The sequence below is a fragment of the Macrobrachium rosenbergii genome, chromosome 50 (assembly GCF_040412425.1).
Source record: "Macrobrachium rosenbergii isolate ZJJX-2024 chromosome 50, ASM4041242v1, whole genome shotgun sequence".
NCBI classification, from domain to species: Eukaryota; Metazoa; Arthropoda; class Malacostraca; order Decapoda; family Palaemonidae; genus Macrobrachium; species Macrobrachium rosenbergii.
The window spans coordinates 31,595,191-31,604,153 of record NC_089790.1 but is presented as its reverse complement, the minus strand read 5'-3'; the positions used below and the strand labels follow the sequence as shown (position 1 = coordinate 31,604,153).

The window sequence follows — 8,963 nt, the reverse complement described above, 5'->3', positions numbered from 1 at the left end:
GGTCCTCAAAAGTAGCTGTCCGCACGAAAGGAGGATGCAGGCATCTGCCATCATTTGTCAAATCAACAATATGAGCCTGTTGGGAGGGCACTGAAAATCGCATTTCACCGACGAATCAATCCTCAGGCCTTTTCTCAAGCAGGTGTTCCAGCGAATACGCCCACCAGACTCGACCTATTTTCCATCCAACCCGGGTCACCGGTCATCGACTGTACATACTACCACCGTCGTACTGCCACACCTGCATATGCCTTATATACACTCTTGTTACACATCATTTGTCCTTATGTCACCAGTGAACAGGGATACAGGAGGGTCCGAAATATATGGTTGCAATGTGTATGAAGTGTTTTATGGGCATCTTCAAATCTTCATAGTATACTACTGAATAACGGTAAAACACACATACATTATATATATATGTATATATATATATATATATACATATGCACACATATGCATACATAAATGTATATATGATACACACATACATATATATACTTATATATATATACATATATATATATATGTATATATATATATATATATATATATATATATATGTATATATGTATATATATATATATATATATATATATATATATATATATATATATATAAAAATATAAATGGGACTTGTAATTGTCTTGCATGAGAAAGACTAAGGCTTCAGTTCTTGACGCAAAGCGATTTAGTGATGAACCGTTAAATCCCTTTAGCGACTAAGTAGTAATTTCTACCGGTAGTTTGATTGTGATGGTTCGCACCCAAAGTGAAAAAGCCGTAGAATTAGCAAGGTCATCCGTAAATTCTTGTTAGAAATATAGGGAAGAACTATGAGATATAAGTATATGGGTGAGACACACACACACACACACACACATAAATATATATATATATATATATATATATATATATATATATATATATATATATATATATATATATTTATATCCAGAAGTCGTTCCCGAATGAAGTTGGTTAATCACATTCCCTTTTTGATACTTGTTGAACCACCTCAGGTTCCTAACTGCCATGGCAGCACTGTCAGGTCAGTAGAGACGCATTGAGTTTGTTATGGAGCGTACTACTTCACCTGACCTAGCGTAGACACGGATGTGCGCACCTGCTCACGTGCGTGAGCGCACGTGCTCATGTATTTAGCCTTTGGTCTCCAACTTAAGTGACAGGTGTGTCGCCACACAAGGAGGGAAGCCAAATAACGTCGTTGTCATTTATTGCTCTTCTTTCTTTTCCATTTCTTGGAGTAGCCAAGCCAGATTTGAGCTGCCTTGCCTTATGCATCCAGTGTGTGTTATTTATATATATATATATATATATATATATATATATATATATATATATATATATATATATATATATATATATATATATATATATATATATATATATATATATATATATGTGTGTGTGTGTGTTTAAAGCAGCATACACGCACGCACGCACACACACATATGTACGTAAATATGTGTGTATGTATGTGTGCGCATGCGCGCGTGCGTTTGTGCTATCGATTTATTCATAGGAAGGGAGCTTCAGTAAGAGAAAACACCAAGGAAAGGAGAAACATGTTAATTGCTAAACTTTGTGGATTACACTTTCTGTCATGAAGGGATAAGATGCGGTAGAAAAATGAAAGAAATTTTAAATAAAGCTTGCGTATATGCGGTGAGAATATTAAAGGATAAATTCATTAAAAGACACAAAGGAAAATACGTTAGATAAAATGGTTCATATATGAAGCAGTTTTTCCATCAGTGTTTGGCACTAAGGAAAAGCAACGTAGTTTTCACTGCCACATTCATACTAACTGATGAATCGTTTCTGAACCTCATGTACACGAGACCAACGCATCTATAGAGATTACATGTAATCAGCATTGCGTCGAGCCCTCTTACACACACTGTCGCCTACACTAACATTTTTACTTCTTAGTCTAAGCGTCTCCCCATTTTTCACTCTATCCGTTCTTACAACTTAGTCCACCGTACGCAGAGAGATCGAGTCAATCTACATAAAGAAATATTTACTTCTCGTTTGGATTTGAGGCTTCTAATGATAAACGTGTCCTAAAAGTGTAGGGTAATCGAGGTTGTAAAGCTCATTGTGGTACCTAATAATAAATATATATATATATATATAATATATATATATATATATATATATATATATATATATATATATATATATATATATGTATGTATATATATATATATATATATATATATATATATATATATATATATATATATATATATATATATATTATATTATATATATATATATGTGTGTGTGTGTATGTGTATGTCAGTAAGTATATATAACAACAGAAATTTACTTTATATACATACATATATATATATATATATATATATATATATATATATATATATATATATGCGTGTGTGTGTGTGTGCGGCGGGCGCGCGGGGCGGCTTATGTACTGTAGTTAGCATTACCCTTTCTAAAAGTTTCAGTTTGGATTGGGTAATTAGCAACTCCGGAACAAAAGAAAAATTAAAAACCGCGAAATTACATTATAGATTTCCAGATTTAGAATTGGCCACATAAACGTTATAACTTCGTAAAGACAAGGGTGAAATATATAACCTGAACACTTACAACTGAACCACAGAATTGAATGGGAGGTAACGTTGAAAATGGTAGAAACCGTTCCTGAGGAAATAAACTGCGCGAAACTGTAGCATCCCCAGTCAGGCATGTGTTCAAGGACAAAACGTGTTTAAGTTAACAAAACCTGCGTTATATTAGAAATTTCTTCTTTTCCCTCCACTTGACAGTGTCTACTTTCATAATTCCATAGGTAGGTGCAGCAGTGTGGAAAGATGTATTTTCCTGTGACAGAAAATGCAGAGACCTTTGAGAGTGCTTTAAAGTTAAAAAAACAGAAGTACAAGAAAGCTAGAAGAGCATGTAAAGTTGTTTGATCTACCTGCAAAGTTATCTGTTTGCCAATATCACAAGAAATATCTGAATAAGTGAAAAGATAATCGGTTTAGCAAGAGGTAAAAATAAATTTCAAGGGTATTAAAAGGAAAAAACCTGAGTCATTGAAGACAACTTGAAGATAATGTCTATCACTCTGAACACTATGAAAACTGTAACCCGAATTGAAAGATGCACACGAACTTTACACCAAATCGCCGATACTGAAAAATGATCCGGTGGGGAGATCAAATTTCCGAAATCTAAAACAGGTCTGGACTAAAGGAATAAACCAATCAGAACTTGGGGAACTAGAAAAAATAAAAAATAAACTGAAACAACCAGCGGAATTTGATGTTATTTTTTTTTTTTTTTTTTTTGGTAGAAGTGAACTCTATTTCTTAAAAAGCATAAAGTGTGCGATTTTTTTTTATTAAATATTATTAGCGTGAAAAATTCAATGTTTCGAAAAATATTTTTAAAGGGGCAGCAAAAATGAAAAGACGTAACCGAGCTGGTTAAGCTATCCAAAGAGTATTTGGAAAGTTAAACTGATGCACGAAAGCAATGAGGAGAAAGTTAAAACGAAATTTTTTTGACATTCATGAGGTACAATGATTTCAAGAAGCTAAATGGAATTTTTTTTCAAGTGTACAGAAATGCATATATAGTTTTTATTTCTTTTTTTTAACTCTACATCTTTACACACACACACACACACACACACACACACACACACATATATATATATATATATATATATATATATATATATATATATATATATATATATATATGTATATGTATTATATATATACAGTATATATATTTATATATATACATATATTTATATACACACATACATACATATATTTATGTATATACATATATTTATATATATATATATATATATATATATATATATATATATATATATATATATATATATATATATATATATATTTACATATACACACATACATACACATATTTAAATATATATTCATGTATATACAGTATATACATATACATATATATTATATATTACATATATATATATATATATGTATATATATATTCATGTACATATATACACATATATATATATATAATTTATATATATATATATATATGTGTGTGTGTGTGTGTGTGTGTGTCATAAAAATTATTTTGTTACAAATCTTTCTTAAACAGAATCGTTAGCTTTTGTTTTTATGACGCCATTTCATTATTATTATAAGTCAGTTAGCTATTCATAATCACCAAAAGAGTCCATTCAGTGCTCACACCTGCTGTCAAATCCTTAATAACTCCCGGGAGTACACTGGTATCCAGCAGTCCCTGGACGATAATTTAACAAGCCTACCTTGGAAACTTCGTGCCTGATCTAATCAAGCTCTCTGGACAAACTTCTCAAACTGAGCAGCTCAGTCAAACAACAAAGCCCCGGTCAAACACCCTTTTCGAAGATAGTTGTGGTGTCACTATAAAATTTTGGAGCGTTCATCTTACAGCAGCAGGGATGTCAATGTCACTTGCATTTAAGTGTGAAGTGTCAAGTTCTGATGATGCCTTAAGTCCCCTAGCCATATGCCGTTGTTTTGAAACGTAATTTAATTACTACCGTTTTCTATATGAATATTTTTCATTAATATTTTTTAGTACCTTTGACGATTACTACATTTTTTTCCACAAAAGAGTAATTGTTTACTGAAATCTTACTTGTTTGTATTTGTTTTGTTAGGTGTACATATTGTAAATAATAATAATGACAAAATCGGATACAGAGGACCATTTAACGGGATTGCATGCGCGCCAAGTAGGCTTGCTTACGCACAATCATGCGCGGATTCGTGAAAGGTGGAAAACAGGGAAACTCGGCATTCCGCCTTACATAATCAAATGTTGCCGTGACAGCGCCTCATTTTCACAGACTCCTGACTCCCAACTAAAAAAAAGTGCTTAAATATATTTATCGGATTTTTAAACACTTTTTTTTTCACAAGACATCCCCAGTGTGTTGGAAATATGAATTGAAAAAGCACCTGCAGCAGCAGAACCAATTGCAATGATAGTAACAATAATATTAGAAATTAATTGCAGCATACGTTCTTAATATTCATTTGGAAATTTCATATGTATTAACCTCTGAGAATTAAGAAATGAAAAAGACCATTTTGTTGCCAAAGCCCCTGTAAATATCCAACGCACCCGATGATTGTCTCCGAATCCGAAAACGCGATTTTAGTCCTTGTGTCAAGGACGAATAAGGGCCTGAACGCGGCGGTTCTCTCCTTGGTCCAATGCGGTAGTTGCACCAGTATAAATTGAAGATTTCCTTCAACATTTTCTCTCTTTTTTTTCCTTTTTTTTTTGTTTCTTTCTCGATTTTGTTCCTTTTGACCTCATTCATGGTTGAAGGACAACCAAGAGGGGGAAATACTTTACGATTCCGTTTTGCATTCGAAATTGACCAGATATTCTGGGGTGGGGAGGGGAGGGGAGAGAGAGAGGGGACCACGACTGAATGTCAAGAAATCTCTTTGCAGGTCATCTGTCGCGACTGCTTATCCGCTGCTTTCGCTTTTTATCCCCGTTCGTCGCTCGGCGAATGTATGCTTGAGCTCCGTGTTTACCGATTGCCAAGAAGAAATCTCCTTTGAAGTCATAAGCGACCGAATTATGAGAGAGGGTCAAAGGGCTGCTGGCATTTCCGCTTCCTTTTAGCGCAGTCCAGTGACGCATTGGCGGGAACCGTCGTCCTGGCGGTCCGCTGGTCACACCGAGTTATTTCTAATCACGGCAGATTTAAGTTCTTAATGTGCAATTTATCTGACTCGCATGCAAATAAGGGCGTTAGTACACATGACATTCTTATTGGGTGGTTCTTATCCTTCCAGACTGTGATATCTGCATTTGCATTTGTATATGTATATATATATGTGTATGTATGTATGTATGTATATACTGTATATATATACACTACATACATATGTATATTGAATGTGTATGTATACGTATGTATTTTTAAACGGAGATAAAGGACAACACTTGAAGGAAGGAAGTAAAAATATTTTTACTTGTTCGTCTCCGGTTCATAACGGAACTCTTCAATTGCTCATATATATATATATATATATATATATATATATATATATATATATATATATATATATATATATATATATATATATATATATATATATATATATATATATATATATGAGCAATTGAAGAGTTCCGTTATGAACTGAGACAACAAAATATATATATATATATATATATATATATATATATATATATATATATATATATATATATATATATATATACACACATATGTGTGTATATATATATGTATAATATGTGTGTGTTTGTGGAGGGACGTGTGCGCGCGTGCTTGTGACTAATACCATATTTACATATCTATTTCCGCACATTCAATCGTTATGTTTTCAACACTGATTATTCTTATGGTGAATAAAACTGTCATCGTTTCCCGGCATTTCTTGACAAAATGTGCGAATACAACTGTCAGGAATATTTTATTTATCGTGGCGAGTTCATCATTCGCAAAGCTAAATATTTTTCGGTGTGAGGGACTTGGAGGATATCGATAATCTGAGACACTATCGGGAACTAATCATCATGCCGTTCAACGATATAAGTTAGATTCAATATACCGATATTACAGAATTTTCTACGCTGCAAAAAAACGAGCATAATCGAAAATTATGTTTTCAGTGAACGCTATGCGATCCTTGTTTAGTAAATGAACATTTTTTTTTTATTAAATATACAGAAGATTTAATAGTTATACGTAAAAAGATATTAGCACTATTTTTATTTTTTTTTTTTTTTTTCATAATTATACGGGTTGAGAGTTTGCAATTTATTTACGTTTAATGCTTACATGCTTAATGTTTCCTTGAAATTACGGTACAGACTTGATTGTCAAAGTTGGGCAGTGTAGTTCTACAGTGATCACTGTTGGTATTACAAGCACATCCGTGGTTGCACCTTGTCCGTGTAAACACCTTTTTCACTTGCGTAAGTCACTGGTATCACAGCGTTTACCCACATTCATTGCGACATTAAGCCTCTCAACGAACACTGTTCTTGGCTCCACCCGAAGAAAGTTTAATTTATATTTCCTATTTATTAATGTTTCTGTGTTCATTTTCTGACCGCCGCCTGAATTTCCTTAACATTCCACATCCATAAAAATTAAGGGAAAATCACACTCAACAAATATCTTGAATTAGCAAACCATCGAAGTGGGGGTCTGTTTTGAATCAGTTCGTGTCGTGAAGTGAGATTATATATATATATATATATATATATATATATATATATATATATATAATATGTTTATATATATATATATATATATATATATATATATATATATATATATATATAGGCTATATATATAATGTTGGTTGTGAGACAGAAGAGTGTGAGCGGTGGCAAGTGTTAATACAAACACACATGTTTTAAACTTACAAATACACATAATTGTGTGTGTGTGTGTATATATATATATATATATATATATATATATATATATATATATATATATATATATATATATATATATATATATATATATATATATATATATATATATATATATATATATATATATATATATATATATATATATATATAAAGTACAACGGTCGTATGTCAAAAAGATGCATGTGTTTGTAGCAATATTTGGGACCGCTCAAATGATTTTCTGTATCTCCAACCAGCACACAGGTACACCAGACAAAAGATAACAAACTGATTAACTTACCTGGTCATAAGGCTTGGTGGTGCGACCGTCGTTCTTCTGAGTTCATCTTAATTCGGGGCCGCTAATCCATTTCCTGGTATCACTGTTTTCCTGTAAGCTGGAGGAAGGGAGGAAAGGGAGTCCTTGAGTTTGCTGAGTTCTCAAAAAGGGGAAAGACCACATCTTAGACTTCTGAACCCAGATGAGAAGACGGGTGTGTTTGGGACGGGGGGAGGGAGGAGGTAGGGGGTGACCCCTACGCCGCCACACCCCTCGCACTCACTCTATCTCTCTCGCTCTCTCTCTTTCTCTCTCTCGCTCGCTCACTCTCTCTCTCTCTTGAGACCGGCTTCAGTCTAATTAGGTTCCCCTCATTCCAGAATTAGGATCTACTGAGGTCTTATGATTTCCCCTCGCGAGGAAAAATGCCATGAATTCAACATCTATTAGTAGTGGGTATTATCATGCTTATTCTTAGAGGATTTTATTTCTTTCGGGGTGATGTTTAGGAAACGAATAAGGAATTATTGAGAGGGAAAATGGAACACAAGATAAAGGAAGGAATACGGAAGTATCAGAGAAGATATAGAGACGAGAGCTGATAAAGGAAGTTACGTTTCAGAGCACTAATGAAACCAGAGTTTAAGGAAAAAGGGACCACACAAAGACACACACACACAAACGCACATACCTACCACCACAAAGGTTAACACATGACTGACGTGAGTTAGTCTTCCAACCTGCGTTCGGCAACCATGTGCACGCTGCCACAGGTTTAGAGAGAGTGTCGTACAGTGAAAATCTGACTGACTTTCTCCAAATAATACCTTGTTCTTTATACGTCAACCACTCGGTTGATCCAAGGAACCCTTGTGTCTATGAGTGAAATATTGACTTTCAACCTGATTTCAAATAACTCATTCGTGGCAAGGAGAACATATAATTCAGTGTTTATTGTTCTGGGTTTTTGAAGCATACATCTGGCAGTCATCGTCGGTGACCTGTTTAATGAGTTACAGTAACTTTATTTTTTATACTTTTTTATACCGTGTTACCTCATTGTTCCATGAAAAGATAATCCCATTACTCGTGCAGATATCAGGTTTTATCTCATCGTGTTCCCGTTCGGTTGGTGAAATTTTACCGCATTTTATATTAGCATTTTCAAATTCTTTATATAAAGCTGGTAATTTCCGTAATTGTTGTTTTTGTCAGG

The 8,963-nt window shown here is 33.5% G+C and overlaps 1 protein-coding gene across 3 annotated transcripts in view; it reads right to left on the bottom strand.

Moving 5' to 3' along the window:
* The window catches only part of LOC136832814 (uncharacterized), a 665,567-nt gene extending 657,098 nt beyond the window's left edge, over window positions 1-8,469 (bottom strand). Inside the window, exons 1-2 of one of the 3 annotated variants that reach the window (XM_067094433.1) lie at window positions 8,443-8,469; window positions 7,769-7,865 (exon numbers count right to left, since the gene is read on the bottom strand). The gene's annotated coding sequence lies outside the window, so the exon portion shown is untranslated. Of the gene's footprint in view, window positions 1-7,768 lie in introns of all 3 variants that reach the window. The other 2 variants (XM_067094435.1, XM_067094432.1) reach the window with 2 other exon arrangements.
* Between the last annotated feature and the right edge of the window lie 494 nt (window positions 8,470-8,963).